Here is a 20,688-nt window from a genome sequence, read left to right as displayed (position 1 = left end):
CCTCATTTTTAAGCTTTAGTTTGTGGCACGACTAGATTTTGTTCTTGAGCTGGTTCACTCCAACTCTTCAACTGATTTAATCACCTTCTTCATTGACTGTTCGGATTTTCTGTTTCTTCATAAGTAATTCTGAGTAGGATGTATGTTTCTAGGAATTTATTCATTTATTCATGCTCTTCACTAATTTCCTAGTTTTTAAAGTCTCTACTCTGATTGGTAAGGACTAGAAAATCTCCTTGCCTTGAATGACTCTGGGGATTGTACTTAACAGATTTGCAGTTATTGCTCTTTCTCCACTAGTTGTTCTTTACTTAGCTTCATGCATTCTCACCAAGTGCCTGAGTAGCTTAGTTCTTAGTTCTGTTGTTTACTAAGGAGGTCAGTTATTCTGTTCTGAACACAATCAGCTTATCTTTTCAGTACTTTCCGGTACATTAGTCAGTAAAAATTCTCAGTTTCTCTATTGTATTCCAATTATATTTTCACAGAAATATGTTGCCTTACAAAATATTTACATATACTCTTTGAAAACTTTGTTGCTTGTGGATCCCAGCTATGAAGGCAGAACTGTCTATGTTTTATATGTCATGTGTTTAGAGAATAGCTTCTGAATTAGGGTTTGATAAAGAAAAATTATAGCAGTCTATTTTAAAATTTCTGGCTAATGTAAAAAACATTGGGCTTTAAAACATGCTTTCACTTTATACCTAACAGGCGCATGCTATAAAAGCCTAAATTTTCATGACATTAATTGAATGTAAAATGCAAGAGACAAGGTTCCGAATCAAAGATGATAGCTTTACAAACCGAATAACTATAACTATACTGTATTCATTTATTTAACAATGATTTTTAAAGTGCTCTTTTAATAGCATGTTTCCAGCCATCGCTGAGTTTCAGTTGATACTAATCTAATCTACTGATTATTCAAAAGCAAGACTGACCTTACTTCTTTTTTGTTTGTTTTTCTTTTCGTTAATCCTCACCTGAGGACATTTTTTCCATTGTTTTTCAGAGAGAGCAAAAGGAAGGGAGGGGGTATATATATATAGAGAGAAACACTGATGTGAGAGAGACACATTGACTGGACCAGTGGGGTGGGAGGCGAACCCACAACCCAGGGATGGGAATTGAACCCAAAACCCTTTGGTGCACAGGCCGATTCTCTAGCCACTGAGTCACACCGGCCAGGGCTGATCTTACTTTTTAAGGAATAGAAGTAGTTAATCATCCTGCAGCAATGAAGCATAGATTTGGAAAGCATTTTCAAATTGTATATTTTTTCCCCAGAGAGCTTATAGATGCACACAATTAACAACAGTAAAATGCCCACTAAGATATATATTGAAATAAATCTCAAAAACCAAAAAATATATTAGGAAGCAAATGGCTGTAATCTGAGCCATATCCTTGTTTCTCTCATGAAGTAGGACTCTTTAAAGGTTTTCAAAACAAAGCTCTCCCAAGCATATTCCTTTGATCTATCAGTAGGAATTGCCCAACATCTTTGGAGAGTCTTTCCTGATATAGCAATATAAATTAAAAAAAAAAAAAAATTAAATCTTCCTAAGAGTTTCAGAACTGAAAATGTGAATTAGACAATGAGACTAAAGGCCTGGATGCTAATTTTCTATCAAGAAATAAATTTTGGATTTACTAGATGTTATAATAAAAAAATGAAAATAAAACATGTTTAAGGTTTACATTTCAGAATACTAAAGATGAAAAGAAATGCTAAAAGCAATTTGCAGTTTAAAAAAGATAACAGGCTTCTTTCAATAATAGAGTAAGATTAATAATAACAAAGGAAAAATATAACTTTGTTGACAATTCTTCTAATACATTCCTTGGTTATTTGAAATATTAAGATTTTCTACTTCTTCAATTGTAATGTTTTCTTAACTTTTTTCCCTTCCAAGTACATTTTTGAAACAACATTTTAGACATAATTAGTTACTAAACACAAGTTAGTGCTGGATCATTTTGCAAAGTCTATTTCTTTTATTTCTTTAGTTACTTTACATAAAATCCAGAGTTTTCATGGGATTCCATGAAAAGGAAAGGTTTTCCAGCTTTCTTCAATAAAGCTATAAATAATTATTTGGAAACATGTATTTTACTTTTGTATTCTTTGCTGTTACATGCTCAAATAGTGCTTTAGCAGAAGTAACATCATTGTCTAAGGCATAGCTTTTCATATGGAATGGTATGCTTTTTTGTCTTCCTTTAATTCAGATTTCCATTGCATTAAAATTTCTTAGTTGGTGCCTTTCTGGACCTCTAAAAGTTTCTAATGCGCAACATTGGTGGAATTGGGTATATTCAGCTATCGCATGCTATGTCTGTAGGAGGGCTCAGATGTCTTATAGGTTGTGGATTGTACAAAGTGAAGAAAAACATTGATAAACTGCAAACTGATTTGCCAGTCTCTCTGCCAAAATATTTATCTTATCAACTGCAGACTCCAAGTGCTCCTTTATCATTTTTTATATTAAGTACACCCTGCCAAGTTACTACCAGTCCATGGTCAGAGTCCCTGAACAATTCTGTTATTGTTCTTCATTTCTGCAAAAACAATGCCTGTGAAGAAAATTATAAATGAAACACTAGATGAAACTATGAATCTATCTGCCATCTTTGAATTTGTATATATTTTCTACATCAACTGTCAAGATACAATTAACAACAGGGGTTACTGCTCTTTTAGAAATTATCTCCCTCAGATTCAAGGTTTCTTTTAGCCTATGAGACACTCTCACAATTTCTTCATTTCTAGGTTTCAACATTACTAATTTTAAAATAGAATTCCTATAAAGTTTTATTCTTCAATTCAAATCAAAAGTGACAAGAGAAGTCCATTAAAAATAATCATGAGTTATGGAGAGTTATTAATATTCTTAGTAACTTTTGATTATATTATAATCTGTATAAACTCTGATGTTGAAATAAATTTTTCTTCGAATCCTTTATACTATCAACAATTTTATAGCCATTTGCTGTTATGAAGGAAAATAAATTTATGTGGTATCCAGATTTATAAGGTTAGAAATTAGATTAAATTTGTTAATTGTATTATGTAAGCTTCTATGTTTTTATTCAATTTTAATAAATTGAGTAGTCAATGTTTGAAATCAGCACAGTAAGTCCATCAACCTTGATTTTATTCTACAAATTTATCATTTTTTTATATTTCTTAATTTTCTTCTTAATTTTTATTCTATTTTGTATAATTTTCAGGTATGGTTCCTCAATGTCCTTTTATCTCAATCTTTTTCTTCCTCTAACTTTATAAAGGTAAAACCATCTTGCCTGGCCAGTGTGGCTCAGCGGTTGAGCGTCCACACGTGAACCAAGAGGTTCTGATTTGATTTCCTGTCAGGGCACATGCCTGGGTTGTGGGCTTGATCCCCAATGGGGGGCATGCAGGAAGCAGCCGACTGATGATGTTTCTCACCCATAGATATTTTTACCTCTCTAGCTCTCTCCCTTCCTCTTTTTCTAAAAGATCAATAAAAATATATTTAAAAAAACAAACATTTTGTAGTAATATTATATAATTTTCCTTGATTTTATTCTTCATATGATGTATGTCTCATTTAATACTCGCTTTTAACTACTATTATTTATATTTAGCTTGCATTTTCTTACTATAATATTATCTTATTTTCAATTTTGGTGTTCATTTTATTTTATTTGTTTTATAAAGTGTATATACTATTAATTCTATTTTAATCTTTTTTGTTACATTCAACAAAGTAGGATATTTTAATTTTTGTCCTGTCTTGTACGTTCAGTTCATATTCTGACATTTATATATATATATATATGACATTTTCTGTGCTATAATTATTTCTGGTATTTTAAAACTTATGGATTTTGACTTTCTTCTATTAGTGTTAAATATTTTTAAAATTTTCCTTAACTTTGGAATTAAGAGTGTAGCTGTATCTCTAGAATTTTCCTATATACAACACTGTAATTACAAACCTTTTATTTGATTTTTTAATCTCCCTGAACTGACTTCTATATATTTTAATGCTGTTTATATATGTATATTTACATTATTATTTTATACCTTCCATTTTTTCTCTTCCAAGAAGGAATATTATAATATTTGCATTCACTAGTATAATTAATGTGCACAGATAAACTTTTCTTTATTTTGAATTGGTTTCAATGTTAACTTTCTGTTTTTATATTCTATATTTCCTATTTTTTGAATTGAATTTTGTTTCTTATTGGAGCACACCTTCAAGTTATTACTGAATTCCAAAATATTTAAAATTTTTACATTCTTATTTCATACATTGAATTTGTTTTGGATAATTTTGACTCTATGTTGCTATAAACTTGATAAATCTCAGCTATTGTCTATCTTAAAATTGGAGGCTTGTCTGATTTTAGTTGCTATGTAAGTATATGCCCCACCCCCACCCCTAGCATCCTATAAGAAATTCTCTTCATTCTTGTTCAAATCAGAACTCTTGATCTTGTGGCTTAAGCCTGCGCCTCCTGCACATTTCCTTATCTTTACTATAGCTCAGGCCCCAAATCTCAATACCTTTCTGTCTCACTAAATCCTTTCAGGCCTACATGAAATATACATCTACTGCTCAACACTTTTTCACCACTTCCCCTGCTCTCACCCTGGACCAAGCCACCATCATCTGATCTAACTCATTTCTCTACTGCTACCTTATTCCCACATGAATCTCTGTTTAAAACAGCCGGCAGAGTGATTCTATTAAAAGGTAAGTCACGGCATGGCCCTACTTTGCTTAGAATACAAAAGATGCTCTTCATAGTGGCCAACAAGGTCCTATAGCATTTGCTCCTCTGTTGTTTCTGATGCAATTTCCTACAATTCTGCTCCCTTTAGCTTTCTGGACTCCTACTATTTCTCAAACACCTCAGGCTCTCTCCCATTACAGAACTTTTTCAGTAGTCATTTCACTTGCCTAGAACATTCTTCCTCTAGTTATTGAATGGTTCACTTCTCACGTACTCCAGATTTTATTTTAAAATCACTCTTTGATTAGAGAAATTCACCCTTTCAGCAGTCCCCTTTCCAGCTTTATTTTCCCCTGATATTTCTTCTGGGAGATAAAATCTTAAGGGATGTTATTATACATGTACAACTATTGCTTTATAAAGATGTAGTCAATGATCATCATGAGAGTAAGAGCATTATAAAGGGTAAGAATAAAGAGGAAAATGTTTAGATTTTCAATTTATACCATAATATGCACTGTGATACCTTTGATAAATAAATGCATTGGAATCTAGTAAACTAGAAAAACAATCTCATTGTAAGCATTTGGGTGTCAATCTTTTTATAAGCAACTAAATATGCTCCTGATAAATATATAACACATGATACGTTCCTAATAAATATAAATACTGAATCATATTGATTTTTTAAATTTATACATGGAATGACTAAAATTATTTGTTTTGATTCATCAGGGTTTTTAAGATTTTTTATTATAAGCTCTATAAATGCAAGATTACTTACAATAAAATGTTGATAACATTAAATAGAACTAGTTATTTCTACTATGGTTAATCTTATAGGCTGAAGGAACAAGTATTTTTTATGTTTAGCCATTTCAGGAAGTCTGGATTAAGTTCAGTTTTAAAATATAATTTACCAGGTTTTTGTTTGTTTGTTTTATTCTGAATGAGTGGCCTGAATTTGGGACAAAACACAATAAAGTAGGATTGTCAAAGGAGACAAATACAAAAAAATCATATTTTTCAAAAGCAAAGTGATATAGTTAATATTTTTATAATGTACAACAATAACTAAAAATCTGTATTAGAAAATGTTATTTTCAAAATTAACAAGGTTTCTAACAATGAAAATTTAGAATTTAGTTCAGACTTAACAGAAAATCTTGGAGATAAAAAGTAATCTCTATAATTTGGCTATAGGGAAACTATACTTTTATAAAAGGAAAACAAAATTTCTGCCCTAGCCAAAGTTTCTCAGTGTTTAGAGCATTGGCTCTTGCGCTGAAGGGTCAAGGGTTTGATTCTCTGTCAAGGGCACATAGCTGGGTTGCAGGTTTGATTCCTGCCCTGGTCAGGGCAAGTGTGGGAGGCAACCAATAAGTGTGTCTCTTTCACGTGGATGTCTCTCTTTCTCTCTTCTCCCTCCCTCTCCCTTCCACTCTTTCTGAAAATCAATGGAAAAAATATCCTACGGTGAGGATTAAAAAAACAACAAAAACTAAAATTCTATTTGTACTTTTTAATATATCTGTGATATAAAAAATTACAGTTTAGGATCTATGAGTCCTTTTCTTTATTAATATATGCATTAACATTAAGCCAATATCACAAACACAGATTCCACATTCCTCAGAAAATTCATATTTACAGTATGTCCTCAAATTTTTGTTTTTAAGTTTCTATTTTTTAAACCTCCAAATGTATCTCATTATACATTACATGTATATGTTTAGACATACACAATATATAAACATGTAAATAATAACATCACTTAAATCCTGCTTAAAAATAAAATAAGCTTTTAAACGTAATAAATTAAATGATGAAAACATGCATATTTATAACTTAATTTACCGTCTTAAAAGATTATAACCATTTTCTTGAAAAGCCAAAAGACAAACATACTTATTATCTGTGTTCATTTTTAAATTTATGCACTGTACTGACTGGTATATGAGCCATTTATATTAATCACAAACTTTAACCAAAGTAATCAATTTTTGTTTTGTTTTTCTGGGCAGAAGCTCAAATTTATATCAGTTTATGTATCACTTAAAAATTTCAGAGAAAGACATGTAAAGCATTACTTACATTGCACATGCTTTTATTCTGTAGCCTGTGTAAAAATTAGGAACACTACTAATGTACAACTCTGTTTAATAGCTGATGTCTTATCTTTATTTTGTCTGGAAATTGTCTACATAGCCAAATACTATGTATTAACTCAGTTTAATATTAAAATAATGTCTAAATATCTAGAAGTTATAATTTAACGCAACAAATCATTTTTTATGATTGTATTATTAAAATAATTTACAATAGTGAAATCTTTTCAAAAGATCTCAACACAATCTTATTTAAACATATTTATTTTTTGTAATCTTAAATAATTTGTAGAAACAGTGAATACTTAATGGGCCCATAGAATTAATGTAGGTATAATATGAAGTTTAAATCATAAATAATAAAACCAAAATTTTGTCTTAACTGAAATATCATGAGAAAATTATTTTTATATAGTGAAGACATTAAGAAGAGGGCAAAGAATCTTTTGTAAGTTAAAATATAACTATTCTAATTTTCCAGCATCAACTTATTATCAGGAATACTATATGAATTATTTTTAATATGTAAAAATCTCTATATATCAAAAGATTCTAACTCTTAAATTCATACTAAAAGCTTTAAGTGTATAGTTTTTCTTATATAGGAAAGTATTTTCCAGACTCACGAGTGATTTTCTTTCCTAAGTTCCATTTTTACCAAAGGAAGCACAATAAGTTTAATTTTTAATATGTTATTGTTCACTTAACTTGACTAAATATTCCTAGAGTGTACACATGATGCAAAAACAGAAGAGATGAAACTCTTGCTTATAATGAAGTCCTCTTCATAGGTTCCCCAGAGAAGGTAAAAGATGGATCAAAAGGGAAAGAATTGAAATAGAGCCAACTTCAGTTAGATGTGAAACTATTACCATAAAAAGTCTAATTATATTCCCTCTACAAGGAGAAGAGGTGCAATTTGAGTAAAAAAGCATTTCAAAACACACATATGCACAAGAGAAGGAAGTACTGTACTTAAACAATAACTTGCACTCTTAGTAATCCCATCAGGTGGTATGATTAAGAAGTCCTTACTTATTTTTCTTTTTTTAATTTTTAATTTATATTTTTCACCTCAGGAAGTTCATTATTGGTCATCTGTGTGGTGAGAATGGTGTACAGATGGACAAATACCAGTGCATCCAGTTCAGTGGGCAGCTTACTGAAGAAATATGGTTGTGTTCCCAGCCTTTGAGAAAGAGCTCGACCGCACTGGTCAACATCTTCTAAGACCTGGTCCAGAGCCTTGTTACCCCATCCAATAGCTTTCATTTTACGTTTGACTTCCCACTGTTTCTGACAGGCCAAAATATGGTTCAGGGGCCAAGCTAAGGAGACCCACACCCAGCAAGTGTGATCTCCCTACCATAGCTTCATCACACCACTGAAGATACAACTCTGCAGTCAACAGCACATTGTTGACTAATGCCACGCAGGCTTTCATTTCTGCGTTCTGGACTTCATCCAACCCATCACTAAGAGAATGGCCCTTGGCTTTAACGAATTGGACCAAGTTCTGATACTACTTGATTTCCTACATGAATAAGAGGTACTTTACCAGATGGAGACATATATTCTGCATTTGCCTTACAAACTACTTTGATAGGCAGATTACACATTTGCAAAAAGGCCTGCACAGCAAGAGAAGCTGCACTGTCAGAAAACAAAATTTGCTCCCCTTTCTGTTACTGATACAATGTAGTGTTTCCAGGCCAACGTTCTGCAGCTGCTATCTGCACACACACACACACACACACACACACACGCACACGCACACGCACACGCCCACACACACCACACACACTTTAACTCTTTGTTATCTTTCCATTGGTTTGGTTGCCAGCAACACTAATATATCTTAAGTCATGAAGCCTAGGCACCTGTGGGATAATGGCTCCAAGTTGTCAGGACCCCCTTAAGGAGCCTTGAGTAAAGCTACCTGAGAAGTAAAGTCACATCATGGCTGCTTATACCCAGCTTCTTTCATGTGAGTAATGAACTCTTACTTTGAGTAAATTACTATTATTTTTGGCCTTTCTGTTACTTGTAGACAGATTTTTTTAAAATTGGAAATGATTATTGTTATTTTATTTATTTATATCTTTATTGATTTCAGAGAGAGGAAGGGAGAGGGAGAGGGAGAGAGAAACATCAATGACTGAGAGTCATTGATCGGCTGCCTCCTGCACGCCCCCAACTGGGGATCGAGCCCACAACTCCGGCATGTGCCCTGACTGGGAATCGAACCACGACCTCCTGGATCCTAGGTCGATACTCAACTGCTGAGCCATACTGGCCAGGCAATGATTATTTTTATTAGAATCAATACAGCATCTGCAAAAGGGGCCAGTTTCTAATGAAATCTGCAGAAAATCTTCAAGTAAACAGGAAAAACTAATGCCCTCCCCGAAGCACATAACAGAATTGTATTCTTAATTATTTTCATCATACATTTTAAAAATTGAAGCTTCTGTTGAACTTAATTATTATTATATTAACTGTGAAAGTATTTCATGACACATAACTAGTATGAACCTTTGCAATGGGATTTTGCTTGTGAACAAACTTGTCTATTTACCAAACATGCCCATGAACAATGATGGGATGGAGGCCCATTGGGACACCTATAAAAGGAATATCATAGGCTGGCAAGCTTCGAATTTGCTCACAGTGATAATCATGCCCAAGTTTTCCCTCCTATTTAAACATGTTCAGAATTGAAATCCCCAGATGTGAATAAAATTGCCCCCCAGAATAAAAGAATCTATTTTCTTTCTGGAATATAATTTATTTCAAATCACTTTGCAAGAAACTTAAAATCTCTGCATGTTATATTCCTATGGAATTCTCTTAAACTGAAGCTCTTAAACTATTCTTAATGTTTCAATATGCAGTTTGAAGCTTTTAAAGGGAGATTGAGCCTAGTATTTGCTAGATACTTTTCTAAGTTTCCGAATAGCTGTGCCATTTATATTATTCATTACTCCTGTGGATCCTCAATAGTTATACCAGAAATGTATAGGTACCTAGTGTCAAATTATTAGGATATGAAGTATAGAAATCCCTAAGTTAATGGAATGGTGAAAAGCAAACAGAAAGAGGTTTCTAGCTCTTTTTATACTTCTAAAGAGCCAACTTCAAGTGACAATGGTTCCAAGTTTATTTATACCAAGTCATTTATTTTGTCTCTTCAGAAATAGCTATTGAATCAAGACAGCAAACTAATCTTCCAGTTCTGGAACTATAATTGTCCACAGCTGTGATTAGAGGGCTGAATTGCTTGCCTGTCTATACAGTATTTCAGACACATTGGTAAAGAAATGAAAATCTTTTGCTTTGTGATACAAATTATAGTGTATATGAACTGAATAAAATATGTGGCAACTCTAGGTAGGTAATTGCTAACTTTAAAAGACTTCTTTAAAAATAACTGAAACCATACTTACCTGGCAGGGGAGGTACCATGATCACAAAGGTGGTTTTCCCAGGGCAAGGCTTATCTGGATGTGCTGACCCCTGCAATTTCCCCAAATGTGGGAAACTCGACTGCATAATTTGTAGTAGTGGGGGACTGCATTATCAATTTAATTAAAAATAATAATAATTGAAACCTATATGATACCATTCACCATTGTCACCCAAATAAGTTTAATAAAAAAAAGAGAATAGAGATGTGTGAAATTAGTGGAAGATGAAGCTAATGTACAGACAAAAGCAGTTTGGAAAAGATACATATGGTTTAGAAAGTTTAGCATTTCTACATTCTATCCATGCAGAAACTACTCAGAATGTGATACAGGGATGATTTAAAATGGGTAAAATTTCTTTTGTGTCAATACAAAGATCAATTATAGATAATTTGAAAAACTAGTCTCTTCAATTTGAACCAAACAAATGAGAGAGATGTTAAATATAAGATATATAAACAATATTTAGAGTCACAAGGAAATGTTTCTTATTTGATGATTGTTGGATTTAACTTGATTTTTGTTTTTTTAAAAAATACATCTTTATTGATTTCAGAGAGAGGAAAAGAGAGGGAGAGAGATAGATAGAAACATCAATGATGAGAGAGTCGTCATTGACCGCTGCCTCCTGCATGCCCCTGACTGGGGATCGAGCCTGCAACCTGGGCATGTGACCTGACCGGGAATCGAACCCTGATCTCCTGGATCCTAGGCTGACACTCAACCACTGATCCACGCCCAGCTGGCCTAACTTGATTTCTGAATAGCTTAAAAAGAATAATTACAGCTGCCCTGGCCTGGAGGCTATGTCAGTGGAGCATTGTCCCATACATGAAATGCTTGTGGTTCAATTCCAGGTCAGGGCACATACCGAGGTTGCTGGTTCGATTACTGGTCAGGGTGTGCACAGGAGGCAACTGATGGATGTTTCCCTCTCACATCGACGTTTCTCTCTCTCTCTCTCTCTTCTTTCTTTCCCTCCCTCCCTCCCTCTCCCTTTCTCTCTTTAATTAACATATCCTCAGGTGAGGATTAAAAAGAAAAGAATAAAATCAGTTGATATTTTTAGTTTTCGGTCAGTTCCAGGCAAAAGGCCTGCCTAGGAGCCTTGTGACTCACTACAGTTCTGCATGACTAGAAACATCATGAACACCATTATAAGAGTTATTAATGATCACACAGTGATCACATAACAAACACAGGTGATATGCAAATATGTGTCATTGGAAATTTGGCTAATTTTACTTCAGAATCAAATTCAATTACATTATGTTACCACAAAGGGTGATCTGATAATTTTTAATGGAGAATTATTCTCTCACTTAAATAAATACAAACATATTTAAGTAAAATAAACAGCTTTACTTTTCCAAAATTATTTACTTTCAAATAGACTACATGCTTTAAATTATTTAATTTTTATAATTAATCATATGAAGAAGAATTGATATCCTATTCAAATGAGAAATCTAAGGCCTAAAGATTTAAAAAATGTTTTTGCAAGGGTACAAATCCTGATGATATAGGATAGGCAAGGCTTTGTTCATTTTTTAATTCTTTTTTCTTTCTTTTTAAAAATTTATTATTGACACTATTATGGATGTCTCCCATCTCCCCCCTCCCCTCCTTTACCCACCTCCACCCAACTCCTGCCCCTCCCTCCTTCTGGCCATCCATTCCTTTTTCTTCCTGTTCTTCACCCTGGGTAATCTTAATTGATGTATCATTAACTTTACTGATTCTTTCCACTGCCATTGAAAATATGGTTTGGGGCTCCTCTAGTCAAGTTTTCACTTTAGTTATTATATTTTTCAACTCTGGGATTTCTATTTTTTTTATAACTTGTAAATTATTATCAACATTCTATATTTGCTGATACCCCACTCATACTTTCTTTAGGTATGGTCTCCTTTAATTTTTGAATATGTTGAAAATATCTGTTTTAAAGAGCTTTTCAATAAGTCTAGTACTGGGGTTTCCAGAAAAAATTATGTTGACTGCTATTTTTCTTCCTGTTCATGGACCATAATCTTATTTGTTTCCAATAATTCAATCTCCTTAATTATATTTAAGTCTACTATATGTTACTTCTTCTTTAATTGAGCTATTTTTAAAGGAGAGAAATTTGTCAATATCTCTCATTAAGTAGTGAATTTTCCAGTATTTTTCATAAAGCTTTCAATTTTTTGTTTGAAATACATACGTGCATAAAATCTTCTAAACTATTAAAACATCTGTTTAAGTATGTAGTAACTTATTGTTTCCCTAATATTTTATGCCTTAAAGACTATTTTCACTAATATCAGTTCATCTATTCTACCATTCTACCTGTTAGTATTTTTTCAGAATATGCTTCACTATCCATTTTCTTGCAACCTTTTTTAGATATCTTTCATAGAAGAAACTAATTCTGAACTCCATTTTTAATACAATAATATAACCTCTGTTTTTTAAAAATAGATTTAACAATTTTATCTTTATCATGATTTACTTATACTACATTTCTGCTTTTATACATTATGTTGTTTTATACTTATTCATCCTTTTGTACTTTATTTTTAAGATTTTATCTTTTTTAAATTAAAATTCTTTTTTTAAAAACTTTTGAGTTTTATACTATTTATACTAGATTATTTTATTTATGCGTGGAATTCTTACATTATATTTCTTATCTTTTAAAAATTATCCTTGAAATTTTTCTTTGACTAATTAAATTGATGACTATATATTTTTAAATTTTATTTTTCAATTATAATTTACATTTAATATTATTTTATATTAGTTTAGGTGTACAGCATAGTGGTTAGATAATCATATACTTTACAAAGGGCTCCTCATATTTCTAGTAGCCACCTGGCACCATACATAGTTATTACAACACTATTGATTATATTCCCTATGCTGTGCTTTATATCCCATGACTATTTTGTAAATACCAATTTGTACTCTTAATCCCTTCACCTTTTTTAACCAGTCTCTCAAGCCCCCTCCCCTCTGGCAACCATCAGTCTGTTCTCTGTGTATAAGCCTTTTTCAATTTTGTTTGCTCATTTGTTTTGTTCTTTAGAATCCAAATATTAGTGAAATCATATGGCATTTTTCTTCCTCTGACTGTCTTATTTCACTGAGCATAATAGTCACCAGGTACATCTATGTTGTTGCAAATGGTAAGATTTCTTTCTTTATCACGGCCAAGTAATATTCCATTATATGTATGTACCACTGCTTTTTTTTTAATCCTCACCCGAGAATATGTTTTACTGATTTTTAGAGACAAAGAGAGAAAGAGAGAGAAAGAGGGAGAAACATCACGTCAAATGTCTCCTGTCTGCGCCCCCACTGGGGATCAAACTGCAGTTTAGGGATGTGCCCTGACCAGGATTCAAACTGGCAAACTTTTCATAGCCAGGATGACGCTCGAACTGAGCCACATCAACCAGAGCTGTACCACCACTTTTTAAACCACTTTTCTCTTGATAGGCACATGAGTTGCTTCCACATGTTGACTATTGTAAATAATGCTGCATGAGCAAGCAAAGGGGTGCATATATTCTTTTGAATTAGTGTTTTGGCTGTCTTCTGATATATACCCAGAAATGGAATCACTGGGTCATAAGGCAGTTCCATTTTTTATTTTTTTAGGACCCTCTACACTGTTTTCTAGAGTGGCTGCACCAATCTGCATACACACCAACAGTGCACGAGGGTTCCTTCCCCCTCCCCTTCTCACCAATACTTCTTGTTTATGGATTTATTGATGATAGCCATTCTGACAGGCGTGAGGTGATATCTTACTGTGGTTTTTTTATATACATTTCTCTGATGATTAGTGACATTGAGCATCTTTTCATATAACTATTGGTCATTTGTGTGTCCTCTTTGGAGTAGTGTCTATTCGGGTCCTTGCCTATTTTTTAATTGGATTATTTACTTGTTGTTTTTTTGTTGTGTGTTGATTTTTATGAATTATTTATAAATTTTGGATATTAATCCTTTGTTAGATGTATCATTGATAAATATGTTCTCCCATTCAGTAGGTTGTCTTTTTATTTTGTTGATGATTTCCTTTCTTGTACAAGAATTTCTTAGTTTAATGTAATAACTAATGGATCTACATAACATTTATTTAACTTGTCCATAGTCATACAGTTATTAAATAACAGACATGGAATTTAATATTGGCACACCTACCTAGAGTCAGCTTTATTAAGATCTGGTTATCTTTCTATTGCTTTTGTTTAGACATCAGCAATCAGTCTAATTTTTGTTTTCTTTTGAATATGAAATAATTTTAATATCTTCCATTTTCATTTTTATTCTGCCATTTAGGTAAATATGTCTAGCAGTTGATTAATCCTACTTAACATATAATATACTTCCTGTAGGAATAAATTTATGACTTTCTTTAGTTCTCAAACATTTACAGTTATTACTTCTCCATATATTGCCTCTCATTTACTTCTGTATTTTATTCTTTAGAAATTCTGACTAAATATATATCCTAATTTCTCACTGTATCTTCATATATTTTGACTTCACTCTAATAAATTACAGCTCCTCCTATTTTTGCTGCAATTTTGGTAGTTACTTATGACCCAGTTCTCAAGTTACTAATTCTCTGTTCAACTCTAATTTATTGTTCAATTTATCCACTGAGTCCTTTTGTTAAGTTTTAACAAACAAATTTCTTATTTCAAAATTGTTGGGGTTTTTTCAAAAGAATTAGTCACATCTATAATTTCTTGTGATATGTTCATTTCATGACTCTCATTTTTTATTCTTCAAGAATTTCATACATGAATATTTTATATAATCTACCTGATAATTATGTGAGGTTTAGTTTTTCTGTGTGCTCAGAAAAATATTATTTCATTATTTAATATTGTTATTGCATCAAACAATAACTTCTTTTATTTATAAATAAGAACAAGATAATTTACACATTTGAGGCTATCCTAAGTTAAAATATTTTATAATATCAATTTTCTATGAGAATGCTTCCATAACTTTTATTAATTTTCTCAAGGAAGATAAGTCTTGGGGTTATAATAATTTAAAAATCATGCCTAATTGTGGGGTTCATACATGACTACCTACTTACATACATTGACTACTCTATGAACTTTACAGGTCAGTTGTCCAAAAGTTGAAATACATCGCATTGATTATAGAGATCAACTTTTCACTAATTTGAATATATCATCTGTACTCTCTTAAGTTGATAAGAACTACCCATGTCTTATAGGATCACAGGATATCTAGTAGCTAAGAAAATTTGTGGATGCTCCTTCAGAGTTGGAGGTTCTCCCTCAGACCTGAACTGTATCATAATAAGCCCCTGCAATCTGCTTCTGTAAATCAGAATAAAGGGATTTTACTACACATATCACTAAAAATTATTTGAATTGCATCTTGTAGATGACAAGATGGCAAAAACATGAGAAATGACAGAGTTTAATTCAATAAATGAAGTCAAGTGCCTAGAAATGAAAACTTGAGATGTATTCTAAAGAAAAAGAAAAATATGTTCATCAATAAAGAAATACAAACTTTACAAAATGTTACAATCTAGAGAATGTGAGGTATTCCTATTTAAACTCCTTGCTTTTACTGTTTTCTAGAACTGGATTAGTACTTCTCATCAAATGTAGCACTTAAGGAAGGTTAAGAGTACATAACATCTGTCCCTAGTCATAAAGTTTGTAAGAAAAAGTGTTTTATTCAGAAAATTACATGCTAACACAAGTCCCAGAAATTGAAAGGTGTTAGGCTGAGACCATTCACTCTTTAAGGGTTCCTAAATATTGTATATAAAAAGTGAAGCTTACATTTGCTTCCATACCAATTTCCACACGAGAGTTTATAACTCTGTCAGATGCTCTGTTCCTCTTCACTTTCTCTTTTGAGAAACAGCAAATAAACTACTTCATAGATCTTAACATAAATCTTGATTTCAGCAATAGGAGTATTACATAAATTATTCAAATAAAGAGCATAAACTTGCAGTTTATTATTGTTAGAAGTAATAAATCTGCTCAGTTATACAAACTTACATGCTGAGCATAGCATTATTATTGTGAGGAAGGCTGGCAATAAATGTTATTCAAAATGCAGTGTCTTTTCTTGCTGACTAAGTCTTGGGTATATATACCAGAATTCAAAGTGTATCGTGAGAGAATAAAAACAAAATAGAAAGTAGAAATTAATGAGTAGAATGAAAACTTTTCTACACTAGATCTCAGTTTGCTCATCAAATGGTTCAGATTGGACTAGATCTTTTCTAAGGACCCTTCTGCCTAATAATTATGATACATGTTTCAATGTGGGAAGGAGAGGTGGAAGGAGTGCCTTAATTTTGTCATACACAAAGAATGTCTCTATTTAAACCAGATGGATGCTTTCATTATCATTGCAACTTTCAGTGTAAGAAAAAGAATCTTGCCCGAAGTAGAAATATAGTTCCCTACTGACTGTAAAAATTATGTGGTTATGGTTGTAGCTAAACCACATTTTTCTTATTAGTGAATCACCAAGGGAATATATAGAATATATGTTCCTGTGACTCTTTGTTGTCAGATGTAGAAAAGGATATTGTGCTCAGACAGCTGGGTTTAAATGATACATTTTACATTTATTTAGTACCTGCTGGTTGCAACCCACACCATTATTTGTGCATAGGGGAAATATAAAATTAAAAGGAAAAAAAGAACTGAGAAAGACAATATTCTTGTCATCTCTGAATTTAAAACCTGATTAATTTCATTAAATAGCTTCTCTTTTCCCGCTTATCTTCTCTGTAATGTTTACTTTTCTAAAACACAGGAAAAAAAAATGTATTATTTTCTTTCTCAAAGCCAAATTCCTTCACACAAATTGAAGTTTTTTCTAATCTGGTCCCTATGTAACCTAGCTATAATGAAATATTTCTCATTCTCAATTTATTCTCAGGCCCCCTATACTAGCTTCTTCCTTCTAGGTCCAGCTCAGATAAAAGGTGTCCTAAATTACTTAGTCCCAAATAGTTGGTCTTCTTTTTTCCCCTATAGTATAGTGCCTATTTTTCAATTGATATTTATTTCAACTTTTTTTCTTATGCTGATTTATTTACATATCTAACACCACCTCCTCCCACCCCCATCCCCCAGACACACAAGACATTAAGCACTTTATGGTTCTTGGCAGCTTCTCACTGATTATGATTTTATGCTTGCTTGTCTCTGGAAACACAGTAGTTACTCAATAATAGATGTTCAACTGAATGACTTAATCATTAAAAAAGTATATTGGGCAAAGCTGAGGGGAAAAAAGGGTATATGAAGTTAAAGTTTCTAAATGTTAACCATATTTAAAAGAGCATCTGCTAAATTGTACCTATACTCTGACTCAATTTGTGATTAAATAAGAAAAAAAAATCACAAGCATGTGTTTTCAGATGGTAATAAGCATATTCAAATCCACAAAAGCAATAATTCAGTCTAAATGAAGCATACATAGCTTCAGTAGGTTGTTTTATTGTTGCACCTATAACGTCCATAAATCTGAAGGATGAGGAAAGGATGTTATGCATCCTTTGGAAACAACTAAGTTTCCAAATTTAAAATCCTTACTGTTAATCAGAATGTAATTTTACAAACTGGTCACAGTCATACTGCTTATGTTCTTAACCTCTTTTAAGAATCTCCACTAGAGCTTAGGGTTTGGGTGTAGAATATTGGAGATTCTGTTAAGATGCTGGTGTGTCTGGGGGCTGCCTGGGTTTTGCTATTAAAAAATAGCAAAAAGATGTCTTTTAACATGGGGAAGTCCTGCGAAAGGACCAAGCTTGCGGGAGTTACTAACAAGAAAAGATTAAGGGAGAGGTGCTTTGGCGCATAGCATCAGGACTGTTAATCAAATACATATCTGGTCCAAATCCCTACATGAATTTCTGAAATCTTGAGGGAAAAGGGTTAAGTAAATCTTAAAATCTTTGTTCTACAAACTCTAAAAATCATCAAAGCACACTTGTAAGATTGAATCCCAGAGAGAAGTGAGGACTCTTCCCTCCATAGAACTCTGGGCTCTTGACAGCACAAGTGATCAATCCACAAATCAGTTGGTGGGGGGAAAAAAGAGAAATTATGAACAGATTTTCTTCCTTTACAATAATTCAGTTTGTATTAACTACATTAAATAAGTTTACATTTCTCCTATTTGATCTCAAGGAGGTGTGACTAACACTTCTTATTTTATAAATATTAATAAACTTAAGAGTGGATGGGTCCCTTCTCAGAAGAACCCAAATATCATAGTAGTGCTATGATTTAGGCCCAAGTTTACTTGAAAGAAAACCCAGGCTCTTTCTGCTATGTATTATTTTCTTCTTTACTTATTGTTTAAAAATATTAAGATATTATCAGAAAATAATGTGATTTCCCTTTTAGATATAATATTATGTTAAATGATATATATGTAGCTTAATGTGGCTAATAGTAGTATACAAATCAAGTATTCTATATTGATCAAAGGGTATAAAGTGGCAGTAATGTAGGATGAATAAGTCTAGAGATCTAATGTACAGCATGATAACTATAGTTAATGCTACTATATTATATGCAGGAAAAATAAATAAAATAATACATATAGAGAGAAGTAATTAATAAAATTACTCCCTCCCCCCTAAAATATTACAGCCTGGAAAGAATTGAACACAGAGATTAAAACATGTACCCACTTGTTTTGTGTTGGCTGTTTATTTTTATGATGAAAGCATTAGTAACCACAAAACTGGAAAGTAATACCCAATTCAGTGAAAAATATATTTTTGAAGGTATACCACCGTGAAACCACCTCATCTGGACTTGGTGCAGCTCATCATTCTCAGTTACCATTCAACATGAAATGCAGGGTGCAATACATTGAAACATAAAATCCATCCTTTGCTCCCCCCAACCCCTTCCTATGAGTCTGAACTCATTCCTGCAACTGAAGCAGCAGTCATGCTTAGGAGCTCTTATACCAGCTAGATGGCTCCTGCTGTTTCTTCAGCTTGAAGGTGAATTTCATTCAATACCAGCCTGAACCATTTTCCTGGCCTTTCTAAAATAGTTGAATCCATCAGTGCACAAACTTCATTTATAAGAGGGAATATAATTTTTACCTATTTGTAGTGACTTACTAATATTAACTGAATAAATATAAAACCACAAGCACATATTTCATGGCAGAAGACCTTCACATTTTTCTCCACCGAAGGCTTTTATTATTTTAAAACAGTTTAATATCTTAGATGGAAATATTTTTAAAAGCTTAAGATAGGATTCTGTAAATATGCATAGCCACCTGCTCTGAGTCATATAGACAGTTTAGAATAATAAGCCTACAGGTTTATGGTTTTTCCATTTGGACTCTTGAATTTTGGCCTGAATCTGTCACATTATTTGTAAGTAGTTTTATACATAGAACAGCCTGAAACACAGTCCACATCACTGAAAGCAAGTCACCAGTCATGATGGAGCCCACAGTCTCTGAGTCAGAGAGCTGCTATCTGCTATTTCTATCACAGCATGGCCAGCGGCTGAGTCACTGTAAGAGTGCATGAAGAGCCCTGCCGTTGAGCATCGACCTAAGATCCAGGAGATTCCCAGTCAGGGCACATGCCCGGGGTGCAAGCTTGATCCCCAGTAGGGGCCATGCAGGAGGCAGCCGATCAATGACTCATCATTGATGTTTCTCTCTCTCTCCCTCTCCCTTCCTCTCTCTGAAATCAATAAAGATATATATATATTTTTTTCAAAAAAGAGTGCATGAAGAGTGAAGTGGATAAACACATTCTATTTGTTAGTTAATGGCTTTCATATAGATAATTTTATTTTAAATACTTTACTAAGCTATAGTTATTTTATTTCCCTGGCAAAATGTAGAAGTGAAGCTTGAGACAAATGTGAATAGAGAAATAAATTACATTTTACTTTTCTGTGTCAAGCTACTAATAAATCCCAAAATTTATTTTCAAAGTAAATTATTAACTAGGAAATATAATTTGAAACACAATGTATGTAGAAAATATGAGTGCAGAATGTGGATATTATACATGCGTACACTTCTCGTTTTACAATTCTCTGGTTTTACACGGAAATATAAATATTACTTTCCTGTAAAGGTGAATGAACCCTCAAATTGCTTTAAATTCCCTTTCTTTTCAGCATTTTACCCAAACCATTCCAGCTGAAAGTTTGTCAAGAACACGTCACCAGTTTCAGCCACATAAAGGTTTCTGCTAATATTTCAATTTTATCTTGAATGATATTTTAATGGTAAGATATTTAAACTGAACATATAGGGAAAGTGAAGTGAGGTGATGATTTCATTTAATAATGTGACAGAAAAATAATAAAAATATA

The 20,688-nt window shown here is 32.6% G+C and overlaps 1 pseudogene across 1 annotated transcript in view; it reads right to left on the bottom strand.

The window, feature by feature from the left end:
* Positions 1 to 7,895: 7,895 nt before the first annotated feature.
* The window catches only part of LOC308567928 (metaxin-2 pseudogene), a 34,744-nt pseudogene continuing 21,951 nt past the window's right edge, over positions 7,896 to 20,688 (bottom strand). The window contains exon 2 of the transcript in view: positions 7,896 to 8,572. The product of the transcript in view is annotated as a metaxin-2 pseudogene (transcript). The remainder of the gene's footprint in view (positions 8,573 to 20,688) is intronic.

Source organism: Miniopterus schreibersii, assembly GCF_964146895.1.
Source record: "Miniopterus schreibersii genome assembly, chromosome: 1".
Lineage (NCBI taxonomy): Eukaryota > Metazoa > Chordata > Mammalia > Chiroptera > Miniopteridae > Miniopterus > Miniopterus schreibersii.
Note: the sequence above shows the minus strand (reverse complement) of the source record. Positions and strands in the feature narration are given on the sequence as shown.